The following is a 17,485-nucleotide window of genomic DNA, read 5'->3' as shown; positions in this document are numbered from 1 at the left end:
CTCACTGTGCAATTGCTTGCGATCACACTGGTTAGACCTGTTTTTGTTTGCAGTTGGAAAAGTCCTCATCCTTGACATAAACTTCACAGAGCATTCTTTAGTTGCAAGGACGAGCACAGGATTGTAATTATTTTCCACAAGGTAAGTTTGCTTTGCATGTTTTAAGGAATGTTTATTCACCAAGGTATTACTTTCGTGATTGCTTCTGAAAATATTTAACATACCAAAGGATTGTCACTTGCTCAAGATGTCCATGATAAGGTGCCTATTTTACATAAAGTTTTCATTTGTTAACAAAAGTTACCTATCTCAGGTTGTTCCGCTGAGGTGAAATGGGATATTGTCAGGGTGGGGTGAACAGGGTTTCTGTGTGGAGTGCATGGGGGTTTCCAGGTGGACTGAATAGGGGTTTTCAGGTGGGGTGCAAAGGGTTTAACTAGGGGAGGTGAAATTGGGGCTTTCCAATTTAACTAGGTGAGGTGAAATTAGGGCTTTCCAATTTAACTAGGTGAGGTGAAATTTGGGGGTTTCCAGGTGGGGTGAATTTAACTAGGTGAGGTGAAATTGGTGTTTTCCAGGTGAGATGCAAAGGGTTTAACTAGGTGAGGTGAAATTGGTGTTTTCCAAGTGAGATACAAAGGGTTTAACTAGGTGAAATGGGGTTTTCCAGGTGGGGTAAATTTAACTAGGTGAGGTGAAATTAGGGGTTTTCCAGGTGGGGTGAAAATGGTTTAACTAGGTGAGGTGAAATTGGTGTTTTCCAAGTGAGATACAAAGGGTTTAACTAGGTGAAATGGGGTTTTCCAGGTGGGGTAAATTTAACTAGGTGAGGTGAAATTAGGGGTTTTCCAGGTGGGGTGAAAATGGTTTACCTAGGTGAGGTGAAATTGGGGCTTTCCAGGTGAGATGCAAAGGGTTTAACTAGGTGAGGTGAAATGGGTGTTTTCCAAGTGAGATGCAAACGGTTTAACGAGGTGAAATGGGGTTTTCCAGGTGGGGTACATTTAACTAGGTGAGGTGAAATTGGGGGGTTTCCAGGTGGGGTGAAAATGGTTTACCTAGGTGAGGTGAAATTTGGGGCTTTCCAGGTGAGATGCAAAGGGTTTAACTAGGTGAGGTGAAATGGGTGGTTTCCAGGTGAGGTGCAACAGGTGTTTTCCAGGTGGATGAAAGGGGTTCAACTAGGTGACGTAATATGGGGGGTTTCCAGATGGGATGAAAAGGGGTTTCAATGTGGGGTGAAAAGATGCTTACCTGAATGATGTGAAATTTGGATTTTCCTTGAAGAATGACAAAAGTTTTAAACTGAATAGGTTAGGTGAAATAAGTTTTTCCATGTGTGACCAAAAGGGGTTTAACCAGGTGTGGTGAAACAGGGATTTAACTTGGTGAGGTAAAATGAAACATGTTATGTTTGGGATTAAACTTTCTTCATAAAGTATAGATTCTAGTACTTTTGTTGGGTTGAGTCCCATCTGGGATTCGAACCCACAGCTTCAGAGTCAGGCACCTAACCACTGACACACAAAGTCAGACGCCTAACCCACGCAGCCACCGTGGCTGGGACTCAACCCAACAAAAGTACTAGAACCTGTACTTTACTAAGAAAGTGTAATCCTAACTACAGAGGTGGAAATAACCCATTGCCCGACGCCCCAGTCCAGTGTTTTTTTCTGTCGGGCAAGCAAATTTGTATAACGCACTGTACCGGTGTCCAGTTGACTTTCCAATGTTAATTATGTTGTTTATTTAAAAAATCAACAAGAAAATTGGCCAGTATAGTAGAAAAATTATCAGGGCAAGTGATTTTACATGTGCCACTGTACCGGAGTACACTAGCAATTTTAAAGTTATTTCCACCCCTGAAATATAATAAATGTTACATTTGACCACTTTCAAAATAGCATTGTATAATCAGAAGTAAAATGGGGTGTTAACTTGGTGAAATATGGTTTAAAGCTGCTGTCAGGATTATTGCACTTGTATAGGACTGACTGACTGACTGACTGAGTTTGGTTTTACGCCGCTTTTAGCAATATTCCAGCAACATCACGGCGGGGGACACCAGAAATGGGCTTCACACATTGTACCCATGTGGGGATTCGAACCCGGGTCTTCGGTGCGTGAAGAGCGAACGCTTTAACCACTAGGCTACCCCACCGCCCCAACACTTGTATAGGACATTGTATGTATAAGACCGCCTCTGTGGTGTAGTGGTTAAGTCTAGTACAAGCAGCCACACATACACATACACACACATGCACGTCGTCATATGAGCGAAATATTCTCAAGCACGACGTTAAACCCAATTTCACCTCACCTCACCTCACCTCACCTTGTATGTATAAGGGCGGGTGAGATACTCAGCCTGTTTCTAGTGATCACCCACTGCATTAATATTGCCTGCTTTAACACAGAAATCCTGCTGAGATTTATTATATATATATAATATATATATGCTGACTCAGGGCTGACCTGGACGTGCTTTATCCCTTTAATGCCGAGGAACAGGCTGGTTAACTGCAGGAACAATCTCTTAATGTCTTTTAGTTTGATATGGCCAGGGGATTAAACTATTGACCGTGGCAACACCCTGTCTACCACACAATGGAAGCGGTCACCTGGAACTTAGACCATGGTCATTCTGTTTTCTGTTTTCAATATCAACAACAGACATGTAGACATGCCACATACCATAGACTACTTGAATTGATTATTACAGTAACCAGCGACACGACCTACTGGACCTATCTTGGTCATATCACCTGCAGGCTACGTAGGTTTATTTGGTTGTTGTTTAATGCTGTACTCAGCACTTTTTCATCTGTATGAATGCAGTCTGTAAATCATCTAGTCTGGACCAGACAAGCCAGTGATTGGCATCATGAGTAGGTTCATATCATTGTGTATTGGCAGTAAGTAGTTGTCAGAAAGGTATTACTGTCTAATGTAGGCAGTGATGTGAGTGAGTGAGTATGGTTTTACGCTTTTAGCAATATTCCAGCAATATTCACAGCAGGGGACACCAGAAATGGGCTTCGCACATTGTACCCATGTGGGGAATTGAACCTTGGCCTTCGGCGTGACGAGCGAACGCTTTAACCACTAGGCTACCCCATGGCGGTGATGTGCAAGTTGCCATGTTTTGATGTTTTTGTAGTCAAATGTAATCTGGAATGTTCTAGGGCAACTATGGACTAACAGGGCTACAGATAAGGGGCATACATGCGTAATGTACGCCTCAAAATCAATTAAGTACGACATAATATAAGATTTCAAGCGCATCGTGTAAGCACATAAATACCTTCGTACGTCTAACATTTAATGTCCGTGCGTATCGTGCTATTGGAAATCTATTTCGGATAAATACTTGTTCAGTTTCTTTTGCGAAACACGATTTGACACATAAGGAAACCCCGACAGTAGGAATCACTTGCGTTGCCATGCAACGATAAGCGTCACTATTTTTCGATTGGCTAAAAACTACACTGTTCCTATTTATATCCAGTCGGACCTGATATTTCGCGCATCACACGGTCGCTCAGTAATTTCTCACGCGTCTTCAAATACAAATACATGGTTGGAAATAGTGATCGATGAATCGTCCAGACAAACCACATCAACTCACTCACACAAAAACATGTCGGTACTCCTCCAAAATTCTCAGTACACCTTCACTTGCAATATGATGTGTAAGTACACTCACACCCCCAAAAGTTATCTGGAGCCGATCTTAGCCCTACGCCAATCGTAAACCCCTAAAATCCCAATCTTAGCGTGACGTTACGATCGGCATACCGTTCCACTAACCAATCTTACCCAAGTCAATCGTAAAGTTAAGATTCAAAGTCTTAGTTGCTCATGACCAGCTTAGGATAGCTAAAATCAATCGTAGAGAAACCAAAATGGTGGCTTTCCTATTCTGTGTGCAAAATAAGAGCGAGCATTTCACCGTGAGCGTCCCCTAAAGTCCCCCATGAAATGAATTTGTATATTTCTGTGATGTAAACAAACACTGCACTGAAGCCTTACAAATGTCAGGCCAGTCTGACCACTGTCGTCATAGGAACACAACCGAACGTGTCGGTATAACACATTTGTACAACAGTATTGCAACGTCATGGTTAAGAATAACGACAGCCGTGAAGTGAACAATGTTCTGAAGCAAAACGATACAAATATGTTTGATTTCACTGCGCATATTTGGTGGGGGATTCTAAAGGCAGGCCGCGTGTTATTCAAGACCACTGACAGATTCTACATCCGTTATAGCCTCATCATGCCTTGTTTATTCTGATTGACAAGGTTAAGGCACATATTAAAAGCTCTGACACAATTGACGTTTTTAAAGTCCACACTTAAAACCTGTTCTCTGTATATTACTTATAATCTCGGCTGTAAATATTCTCGAGTAAATCATCTGTACACAGCGCTTTGAGCATGCCCAAGGATGTGGAATAGGCGCACTATAAATATGCATTTATTATTATTATATTATGCTTGATACCCATCGTTCACACGTGCTTGCACCTGAAACCAAGGTGCTCACTACCCTAATATTTTGCTCTAGGTTTTTTCTCCACGTTTACACTTGGTTGGAAAAATACTCATGAAGGCCCAGGTTAGAATATTGAACTTCAATAACCCATGCTTGTCGTAAGAGGCCACTAACGGGATCGGGTGGTCAGGCTCGCTGACTTGGTTGACACATGTCTTCGGTTCCCATTTGCGCAGATCGATGCTCATGCTGTTGATCATTGGATTGTCTGGTCCAGACTCGATTATTTATAGCTAAGATACATAGCGTTCACTAACATGAACGCCATGTTAGTGAACGTTATGCATCTTAGCTAGATTATTTACAGACCGCCATATAGCTGGACTATTGCTGAGTGCGCGTAAATCTAAACTCACTTCGTAAACTACTTTCTATCATTTGCTAGACTATGCAAAGGGAGATAACTTGTGCCTCACATTCCTCTATCTCTCGCACGAAAGAGTCTCGATCTAAGCTTGGATCGGATCGTAAGATCGGGACCGGCTTCGATCGGCCTAAGATCGGTTAGTGGAACGGGTGTAACTTTTAGTTAAGACGATTGTAAAATTGGCGTAACTTGCTAAGATTGATCTTAGATAAGATCCGTTAGTGGAACGGCACCCTGGACTAATCCAGCAAGACTTTCTGGAAAGTGTTGCGACTCATAGGCGGATCCAGAAGGGGTGCAGGTGCGCACTTTGTCCTGAAAGTTTATTAAATGACCATTGAAACTCGGATGAAAATGACATGTGCACCCTCCCTTTTCTCAATAGTATGCACCCCCCCTTTCTAAAAAAGCTGTATCCGCCCCTGCGACTATATAGGTGTCCAAGTGCATGTCTATATCATCTCACATTGTATGAAGTAAAGCCTGTGTGTGAAGGTAATGTTTTCACCCAGTACAGTAGAACACGGATATAACGAACTCCAAGGGACCACGAAATTTAGTTCGCTATATCCGGTGTTCGTTATTCACATTTGACCGCCATCTTGGATTGTAGAGATGTAGAGACACGTATATGCTGAGGCTACAAATATTTATTCTTGTACATGTACATTGACATAACATTAAAATTTAACATGTTTAACATGTTTAACAATCACAACAATCTCAACAATACATGTATATAACTTAATTACGTTTAACAAAGTACACAATTTTGCTCTGCACACCACGTCTTGCAGACTTCATTTTGCCGACTGCATCACAGACACGTTAATGAGTTCGCTAATCACGTCGATAGTTGGGCTTGGGGGTAGTAAATCAGTTCGCTATAGCCGTTAATTCGCTACTCACGAGTTCGTTATTCGCGTATAATTTTAATGATATTATAAAGGACTGTTGACGGGACTTTTAAATTTGTTCGCTATATCCGTTTGTACGCTATATCCGTGTTCGCTATATCTGTGTTCTACTGTATATGTAGCGTAAGCATAATTTGGAAGCCTGACCACTGTTGCTGCAAGGTGAATACAAATATTACTGACAAAGTTACTTGTACCACAGTCATTGTAATTTTACGACCAATCAATTTTAAACTTCCGTTGTACCGGTATAATGCCATTGTGATTACTTTGTACTAATTTAAACCTATTTCATGTAGTTATACAATATTTACTTGTGAAAGTATGTTATTTTTATTTGTTGGTTTCACAGCACATCTGTCTACATACAGATTTGTGGATTAACTTACTGTTTCGGTTTGGAAGTTCACACACATATAACACTATGCACTGCAAAAAGGAAAACACAGAAGTGATTTATATGGATGATTTATGGATTACATAAATACTTATTGATGATAAAAGATTATTAAATTTTTTCACACTTCATTTTCGATTGGCACAGGTTACGTTTGGCACACATGGATCAGTAGATTTCAAGGTGAAGTTCATCTGTGCTCAATATCTTGTATGGCCAATATATGAGTCAATCTCTAACTGGCATTGTAATCCCCGGTGATGGAAGCAATCAGACCTAGACGAATGCTTAGTCTCTGACTGACTGACTGAGTTTAGTTTTATGCCGCTTTTAGCCATATTTCAGCAATATCACGGCAGGGGACACCAGAAATAGGCTTCACAAATTGTGCCCATGTGGGGAATCGAACCCGGTCTTCGGCGTGACGAGCCAACGCTTTAACCACTAGGCTACCCCACCGCCCCCTTAGTCTCTGAATATATATAATTTTGATTGTAACAAATAAACCCATTTAAATTGAAAAGGAACCCCAGGGAGACCCGTAATTCGAACTTGGAGAAATCAAGACATGCTTCATTTAAGGCTTTATCACTGCAGGGAGGGCTAGGCTGTAAGGAAAATAATATGGTTCAGGGACTGTGAGACAGACTAAATCAGACCCCACATTTAGGCCTGGGGAATGTTTATCACTCTCTGCAGTACTTCTTTCTGGGGTTGTCGCTGTGCACACAGTCAGTGATTATGTGCCTGGACCTAAAGGGCCAGGAGAATCATTTGGGGTTTCCCACAACAGTTCTTGACATTGTGCCATGGGAGCATATGGTTGGAATATGACATTAGCTTCATTCCGATTGGGAAGAATCTCGTCCCTAAAAGTGAGAAAACCATTTCATGATCCTTAAGAAATCCTTAAGAAAACCAGGGCCGGATACAGCTTTTTGAGAAAGGGGGGTGCACACTATTGAGAAAGGAGGGTGCACACTTCATTTTCACCCGAGTTTCAATGGTCATTTAATAAACTTTCAGGACAAAAGAGGGTGTGTGCACCCCCTGCCCCACCCCCACCCCTGGATCCACACACACATGAAATGTCTGCACATTTCTAACTGTATCATGAGCATGTGTTTATGAATCACTATTAAGATAGTGATGATGCCAGATGGTATGCAGTTTTAATCAGAATGTTCAGAAAGAACATGTGTTATATCTGGGATTACACTTTATCAGTAAAGTACAGATTCTAGTAGTTTTGTTGGGTTGAGTCCCATCCAGGATATGAACCCACACCCTCAGAGTCAGGTACCTAATCGACAGCACACAAAGTCAGTCTCCTAACACGCTCAGCCTCTGCAGCTTCCATATCTGTAAACACATCTCCCATCCACAGGACGAAGCAGAAAACATGGCTCGGCACTAAACCAAAGTTGTCCCAGATACCTTGAAACCATTCATGCATAGTGTTGCAGCCGAATGACACCTTGCATGAATACCTTCCTTGCATAAACAGTTCCTCTGTCTAGACTGTACTCTACACAGCCCGGGGTGCCATTGTTTGTAACAACCTCAGTGCTATACCTGTTGGAGGTCTACATTAAGGTACAACATTTTCATGATCACCTAAGTGCTAAGATTACTTTGTACAATAGCACCCTACTGTTGCCATGGTTCTAGCCTACTGTTGCCATGGTTCTAGCCTACTGTTGCCATGGTTCTAGCCTACTGTTGCCATGGTTCTAGCCTACTGTTGCCATGGTTCTAGCCTACTGCTGCCATGGTTCTAGCCTACTGTTGCCATGGTTCTACCCTACTGTTGCCATGGTTCTACCCTACTGTTGCCATGGTTCTAGCAGTTAGTTCTTAAGGTCCGGGTTAGAATTCAACGGATCTTCAGTAACCCATGCTTGTCGTAAAAGGTGACTAACGGGATCGGGTGGTCAGATGACATGTCATCGGTTCCCAATTGCGCAGATCGATGCTCATGCTGTTGATCACTGTATTGTCTGGTCCAGACTCGATTATTTACAGACCGCTGCCACATAGCTGGAATATTGCTGAGTGCGACTCACTCACTCCTGCATCAAGTGTGCTAGAAGGACAACGGTATTGGACACGACATGACTGTAGAAGACACCCTGTTAGAGGATGGTTCTATCTGACAAAACAACATGTCATGTAATAGGTTTGAAGTAGGCACAGATCAGAGAAGGCAGTGGATGGTGGTGAAAAATCTTAGGCTGAATGAGCACAAAACTGTTGCAATACTGCTTGTTACTGATCCAGTAATTATTTAGGTAAAACAGACCTATCTATTACTTGGACAACAGAACAGGAAATTTACAACCTCAAGCAAGAGGAATTTAGGGGTTATGATGGACTTGAACCATTGCATGGATCACCAACTACTATAACCTTTGTACATTTTGCCAATCAGGAAGTGAAACACTAGAACATTTATTTTTTTCCTGTCAAAAAATTCAAACTATGAAAAATGAGTCCAAATTTTGGTATGAAAGTAGAACCAATTCAAAATTAGACATTAAATATGAATAATTTCCTTCTTGGCGATTCAAAGTTGAGTATCTTTGAAAACCACCTTTTTATGATAACCAAGCGTCACATTCAAAATTGTCATTACAATAAGACTATTCCCATATTTACCCAATTATTACCGCTAATAAAATATAATCACAACATAGAGAAATTCATTTCTGGAGACAAGACCAAATTTGCAGAAAAATGGGCCCCTATGCTAATATAGACGGACGCAAACCAATGCTTGATAATACCATCCTTTCTCTCCTCTATTTTCTTACTTTCCTACATCCCTATACCTCATTCCTTGTACTTTATTCATACACCCATAAATCATGTTGTCTCTCACTTATCCTGCAGCTTGACTATATGTGTTGTGTGTATTATCCAACTGTATGAATATTGTATCACTTGCTATCACAATAAAAAATAAAATATAAAAAAATGTCATTGGTTCCCAATTGCGCTGATCGATGCTCATGCTGTTGATCACTGGATTGTCTGGTCCAGTCTCGGTTATTTATAGACAGCCACCATATAGCTGGAATATTGCTGAGTGCAGCGTGAATACTAAACTCACTCACTCACTCTAGAGGTGGCTGTGATGGTTCTAGCTCATTCATGAATGACATCACTGTAGGAATCAGCTCTGTGTTCTTGTGGTCAGACGGGTTCGTCCTGGTCAGGAAAGGTCAGGTGTAATCCTGTGTACCAGAAAACAGTTCCACAGTCTCGTAATGGTCCTTGGTGCTACATGGAAATACCTGGTGACACTCACAGATAAGTTTCATGTTTGCCTCCAGATGGCGCTGTTCCATTCCCTGTTCACTGAACTGTCTGGACCAGACTCCATTATTTCCACGCCGCCGTCATGTAACTGGAGTCTAACAGCAGAGTCTGGCCTTATTCAATAAACCAGTGAAACAAAAACCTTATTTTGTCTGTACGAATTGATCCCAAGCCATTCAGAAAGGACTAATTCATTGTTGATATTAATTTTATGTAGGTATCCGCAACACCTTGTCTGGTATTTACTATTTTACTGCTGTTGCATATTGTATTTGCTGAGTGTATATTTATTAGTATTCTGTCAAAAGCCAATTACCCGGACAGTCTCCTTGCTTTTTATGAGTTGTTTTAAGTGAAGCAGCTGTTACTTAGTATTAATCATATTGAAGTTTTCTATTGTTCACCAACTCACCAATGATTCACTCAGACTGATAATACCATAAATGCATCAGAAGTTACAATAAAGACATATAATTATTGTGTGCAGGCAATCAGTTCATAGCTTGGACCTCCTTGGGATAAATTCTTCCCAATATTCTCTGACATACCTTATAACATCCGTTCAAGGTTGTAGAAAAACGGCAAAACCAGCTTTCATTACAGCATTTCAAATACTTAATGCTACATGTTATAATCCATGATTGATCATTTATACATAATTTTATATGAATTATACATAATGATATGACACAGTTGTCATTTAGTATTACATTTTTAATGTTAATGAAAATACATGCCTTTGTTATGTATCATTTTAGAAATAGAGAAGAGTTTACATTGTTTTCATGTTAGTTTTCCTTATTCCTTGGTTTCTCAAGATTACGAAGCAGTCAGATTAACCAGTATTACAGCGGCCATTACAATCAAATAAGCGGTTCTAAGTTGGCCAGAAATCCTTGGGGCAGGATGTGCTCAATTTACATTTTACTATTTTAGTCTGTCCTGCATTTCTATTAGTTTCTCTCGAGCAGTGCATATGCATGCATCAAATATAGAGACATGTACATGTCTACCATAATGACCTTTCAAGCTTTTGCTGAGGCCTTGAATCTTGTATCTCTGGTCAAACAACTTGTTACCAAGAGTCCAAAGACTTCTTTGAAATCTTCATTGAAAGACCATGCTGGATTGTAGTTCATAAGTTGCGAAACTGACACACAAAAGGGTAGATCTGCTCAACAGGGCAATGGTTCATGTTAAAACAGAAACAGATGAACATTGACACATGGCAAAAGTTTGTATCATGGCAATCACCTTGCTTATATTAAATATATAGCTCTGTTCTATTGGGGCGGTGGGTAGCCTAGTGGTTAAAACATTCGCTCATCACGCTGAAGATCTGGGTTCGATTCCCAACATGGATACAATGTGTGAAGCCATTTCTGGTGTCCCCTGCCCTGATATTGCTGGAATATTGCTAAAAGCAGGGTAAAACAAACTCACTCACTTTATTCTATTGTCTCTTTATATCCAGGATGCCGAGTTACACGACTCGCTTCACATGGAGTCCAGGCCGGACTGTACGAAGCAGTAGGAGGGTGAGACGACAAAATCAGCCAGGCCATTTCTCCAGAAACTTCTCTCGTGTCACCGATTATGACTACAACAACATTGTCCGACGCCTGACAAACATGTTTGAATATGGTCATCGTCAACTTATTCTGTATATCCCACCCTACCTCTGATGACCATGACTTTTTATTATCCACCTATTCCTGAAACCAGTAAGTATCCCAGCTGTGAGTGGGTACCCGGTAGAATGAAATGGTAATGTCACTGGTAAACTGCTAGCGCTGTACAAGTAACTTATTCTGTATATCCCAGCACGCTGAGAATAACAATCATTTTAAATGGATCCATTGATGGGAGTAATAAAGGCGCTCTGTGACCATTTACTTTTTGTTATCCACTGACTTATTCCTGATGTAAATTTTATTTCCTGAGAACTGTAATGAATAATAGTTTATTGTTTGTTACTGCGAGTATGGTTTGAATGGCATGTCCTTGTCTGTCTCATGCATTAAGTAGCTAGCATGAAGTCTGTAATAGCAGGATATGCCAGAAATGCTATATACAGTTTAGACGGATGAGATTACATGACAAAGGTTGTTCGAATTCAGATTTTAAGTGTTGTTAAGTCAGTAAGCGTGAACGACTGAATGGAATTAAGTAATGTTATATAATGTTTAGGCGATGACTCATCTACCAGCACTGTATTTAAAATTTTCACAAGGTACATGAGCAGTATTAAGCTTAATATATATAACTTGAATTTTTTGGCGAATGCACTATTCCAGGTGTCTTTAACTTGCAGATCCGGTTTATCCTTAAGTTACCCACCTGACTCAATGGTGTGGTGTGCTAAACTGAGCGAAAGCTGTTCAAATACATGTATTTAAGTTTGCCGTGGAGGAAGAAAGTGTGATATGTAAAGAAGGACTGCTATGGAGCTTGTCTAAACAAGCTTGACCATACCTGACACAGTAGACGACAACAAACATGACAGTGTTGCAATAACATAACATTAAGTGTGTCAGCTGTTGTAATGATTGTTTCAATGAAACTTGTGTGAAAACAATCTTCAGTCTCAAGAGTGAGTGAGTGAGTTTAGTTTTACGCCGCACTCAGCAATATTCCAGCTATATAGCGGCGGTCTGTAAATAATCGAATCTGGACCAGACAATCCAGTGATCAACAGCATGAGCATCGATCTGCGCAATTGGGAACCAATGACATGTGTCAACCAAGCCAGGGAGCCTGACCACCCGATCCCGTTAGTCGCCTCTCACGACAAGCATGAGTTACTGAAGGTTTGTTCTAACCCGGTTCATCATCATCATTGTCGTCATCATCATTGTCGCTATCACCATCATTATCATTACACTGACAGATCCATCATCAGTGACAGAATCATGACCATCATCTCCTTCTTATTCTTTTTTTTCATCATCATAAAATAATTTAGTTTAATGAATTTGATAGCTAGTTGGGGTAGCCTAGTAGTAGCCTAGTGGTTAAAGCATTGGCTAAAGCATGCCCTCATCACGCTGAAAACCCAGGTTCGATTCCCCACATGGGTACAATGTGACGCCCATTTCTGGTGTCCCCCACCGTGAAATTGCTGGAATTTTGCTAAAAGCAGCTTGAAAAGTTAAAACTCACTCTCACTCACTCACTCACTCACTCACTCACTCACTCACTCACTCTCACTCACTCACTCACTCACTCACTCACTCACTCACTCACTCACTCACTCACTCACTCACTCACTCACTCTCTTAAACACATGCCTATGATACAGTGTTGTATGATGGCTGACCAGACATTTGTTATGATAATGGTGAGCTTCTGAAGTTTACATAATCTGATAACGTGATGACTCAGTATGTAACGGCATGTTAACACTAACGCAGGTATCCACCATAACACATGTATAATGCCATTATGCTATCACTGGAAACCTGGTCTGAGATAAAAATAAGATCCGAGAGAGTGGAACACATCTCCTGTTAATGAGGTTCCTGATGGGGTGCGCTATTTGCCATGAAACAGATAAGAAAACCTAGTGTAAACATAAGACAAGTCAAATATGTATGTAAAAGATTGATGTAAAAGGCTTATTATAAACTGCAAAGCAATTAAAACGTAACTGTTTTTCGTAATCAAGCATAAATCTCGTAGAATCGGGTTGGTTCAATGGAAAAGCAAAACTACACACTGCAGGCTTCACATGCTTAATGTTTCTATCTATCCTAAGCAATGTGTTGTTAACTGGCTTCCAAATGCTATTTCAGTCCTAATCCCCATTGTACTCTACAAACACTGCCTCACACTTGTATATATGCTTCTCAACCTCATTCTGTTCATCACTTGCTTGATAACGGTGTTAGTACCTACACTGGGACATCGTTTTCACTGTAGTAAAGAAGTTGATCATCCATATATTGTTATCCATCGTCAATCAGTTATCAGTCCTCAGTCATTCAGTTTTTTGATTGGCAAAATTAATTGATTAGTAACCAGATCCAGGTATATAGATGATTTCCATACAGTGAGTGAGTTTAGTTTTACTCCGCTTTTAGCAATATTCCAGCAAAATCACGCAGCGGGAGACACCAGAAATGGGCTTCACACATTGTACCCATGTGGGGAATGGAACCAGGTGACGAGTGAACGCTTTAACCACTCCACTACCCCACCGCCCCAATTCCTGGCAGACTGACAAACTGCATTCATACAAGGATCATGTCACATATTTTGCTTATCAATGTTTCTGTTGACTAAATATGATGAGGAAAGCCAGTTCCTGATGTCTTTACTAAGCAGAAAATATACATACCGGTACTACTGACTGAGGCACTAAATTCTACTGACATGTTGACAACCCCCCATCAGGTTCCACATTCATGACAAAAAGTTTGATGGTAGACATGTGGTGGACATTTCGAAATTTAATGCATCAGTGACAAAAATTGTACTTGTTACAATTGTACTTGTACCATATGGTTCCGAATTATTTCAGGTGAACAATTGACAAAACATGTTTAGGATGGATTCTGGGCAGGATAGGCTCAGCTTTTCGCGAACACCTGGTATCATCACTATTTCATAGTGATTCATAAACACATGCTCTGTCCTCGTATCCGAGGGTGACAATCACTGGATTGTCTGGTCCAGACTCAAGTTGTTAACAAACAACATCATACAGCTGTAATGCTGCTGAAACAAATATCTGCTCTTTATATAGTCACAATTGTACAATCGACTCTACATTTGGCAGAGATTTGTTATGGAGGTGGAAATGGTTTTGTTGCTTTTGTGGTTATACAAAACACTCCACATGAAGCTGTAGCAGACATTACCATGATCATGATAAATTGACTGAACTGAAACCATAGACGGAATTATCATAACCCCCAATAGTGTTCAAGAATATCTTCAACTAATCTGTTTTTGTGCTAGTTCCAGCATTGAGAAATCCTCTTACTATGTCAAAGTCTTTGTGGTAAAGGGCGTGGTGGTGTAGCCTAGTGGGTAAAGTGATCACTTGTCACGCAGAAGACCACTCACTCACTCACTCTATCCTGTAATGTTTTACTGTTATGTATCTGGGAACTATCACTCTAGTCAAACAGTATAAAAATACTACTGACACATAATTTCATATCAAACCAGATCTGCAATCTTTTCCTTGGGCAGTATGAGGCTTTCTGAACGTCAACCAATATATCTGCTGCCTTTTGTACCCTTTTATCAAAATCATGAAATATCAAATATTAATATCTTCTTCAAGCATGTATCTAATAGTCCTGCTATTTGAAATATGTGATGTAAATAAACTCAGAAATCAATCTTGACAGAAAACTTCCAGAATGTGAAATTCTAATGACTTCAAGTCAAGCACTGTAACGAAAATGTGGTTGTAAAGACTCCATCAGGCCTGGTCACACAGTCCCTGAACCACATTATTTACCCTACTGCCAAGCCCTCCCTGCAGTGCTAAAGCCCTAAATGAAGCAAGTCTAGATCTCCTCAGGTTCAGGCTCTCCCATCACACTGGGTCTCCTTTTCAATTTATATGGGGTTATTTGTTACAGTCAAAATGATATATGTTCAGGTACTACAGTCCGTTTGGCTCAAAAGCGGACCGATGAATTGCAATCTAACTCGAAAACTAATAAACATAACATACTCAAGTTGTTTAACAATCTATCATTAAAATATTGACACAGTTCACTATTTGTTACAAGGGAGGAGTGCAGCGAAAGGGACAGCCAGGTGTTCGAGAACGGATGGAGCCGGCACAGCACAGGTTAATGAATAAATAACTTTGTGAACGTGCTTCTCGAATACATGGTTGTCCCTTTCTCTGCACTCCTCCCTTGTAACAAATAGTGAACTATGTCAATATTTTAATGCTAGATTGTTAAACAACTTTTTTAATTTTAGGACAAAAATTCTGCAAAAACCTCACAGAGTGGGTATGATGTTTTGATTATGATCAGCGTTTCATTGAGTATGTTATGTTTATTAGATTTTGAGTTAGATTGCAATTCATCGGTCCGCTTTTGAGCCAAACGGACTGTAAGCGTTGGAACTTTAAGCCCCGGTTAAGTCCTAAAGTCTTCGCCTTGTGAGTACGTGCCAGCCTGGTTCTGTATTCCAGCCGCTCCCACTTCTCCAGCATCGTCCCACTTCCTGTATCTCTGTCTGACCCCCCTTTAATGTCATCATCGGCTGTAAGTTGCCTAATCTCAGTGTACTATCGGTTTCTGTCACTGATAGCATGTAGCTGAGATGCCGATCCCTAATTCTCTCACGGTCCCCTCACTGCAGCTTGGAGGCACAGGTGGTGCAGTCATCTTTGATGCCTCAGTTTGTTGGGCAGAGTTGCTTCCCTTGGGCATGTCAAAAAATTATGAACATGGGTTTGAATCCTGTTTTGCCCCGATCATTTGTCTGGGATTACCAGCATGGTGCCACTGTAATATGATTACCAAACTGGTAAATATCTCTGGCATGCTTCTCTTCAGTCTTTCTCCCACATTAAGTTAACATGTCATGATGTAACTGGAATTCTGTACGAGGTGGCACTTAAAGCCCTTGTCATTCACTCATACATGGAACCATCTGGATTTCATCTGCCATGTGAGTGAGTGTGGGCTACTGTTAGGGGATGGGATTTGATACTCTTGGTAGGATTTCTAGGGGTATGCAAAATGTGTATATGTGCAGACTTGGTAGCAATATGGCTGAAACAATTCTGATGCGACATAAAACTTCAAATCGCTTGCTCACTCGCTCACACACTCACTCATTGTCTCTAGGGGTGTGCTCTATATCAACTAGTTTCACAAATAGACACACACTCACACACTCCCCACTCACTGTCTCTAGGGGTGTGCTCTATATCAACTAGTTTCACAAAAAGACACACACTCACACACTCACTCACCCACTCACTGTCTCTAGGGGTGTGCTCTATATCAACTAGTTTCACAAAAAGACACACACTCACACACTCACTCACCCACTCACTGTCTCTAGGGGTGTGCTCTATATCAACTAGTTTCACAAAAAGACACACACTCACTCACTCACTCCCACTCACAAAAGACACACACACTGTGCTCTAGGGGGACACACACACTCTCTTACTCACTCACTCATTGTCTCTAGGGGTGTGCTCTATATCAACTAGTTTCACAAAAGACACACACTCACACACTCACTCACTCACCCACTCACTGTCTCTAGGGGTGTGCTCTATATCAACTAGTTTCACAAAAAGACACACACTCACACACTCACTCACCCACTCACTGTCTCTAGGGGTGTGCTCTATATCAACTAGTTTCACAAAAAGACACACACTCACACACTCACTCACCCACTCACTGTCTCTAGGGTGTAGTTTGCTCTACCGGCCATCAACTAGTTTCACAAAAGACACACACTCACACACTCACTCACCCACTCACTGTCTCTAGGGTGTGCTCTATATCAACTAGTTTCACAAAAGACACACACTCACACACTCACTCACCCACTCACTGTCTCTAGGGGTGTGCTCTATATCAACTAGTTTCACAAAAAGACACACACTCACACACTCACTCACCCACTCACTGTCTCTAGGGGTGTGCTCTATATCAACTAGTTTCACAAAAAGACACACACTCACTCACCCACTCACTGTCTCTAGGGGTGTGCTCTATATCAACTAGTTTCACAAAAAGACACACACTCACACACTCACTCACCCACTCACTGTCTCTAGGGGTGTGCTCTATATCAACTAGTTTCACAAAAGACACACACACACACTCACTCACCCACTCACTGTCTCTAGGGGTGTGCTCTATATCAACTAGTTTCACAAAAAGACACACACTCACACACTCACTCACCCACTCACTGTCTCT

This window comes from Haliotis rubra, unplaced genomic scaffold (assembly GCF_003918875.1).
Source record: "Haliotis rubra isolate DU_JTF1 unplaced genomic scaffold, ASM391887v1 Scf77, whole genome shotgun sequence".
In the NCBI taxonomy this organism is placed as follows: Eukaryota; Metazoa; Mollusca; class Gastropoda; order Lepetellida; family Haliotidae; genus Haliotis; species Haliotis rubra.
This window is presented reverse-complemented; position numbering follows the sequence as displayed.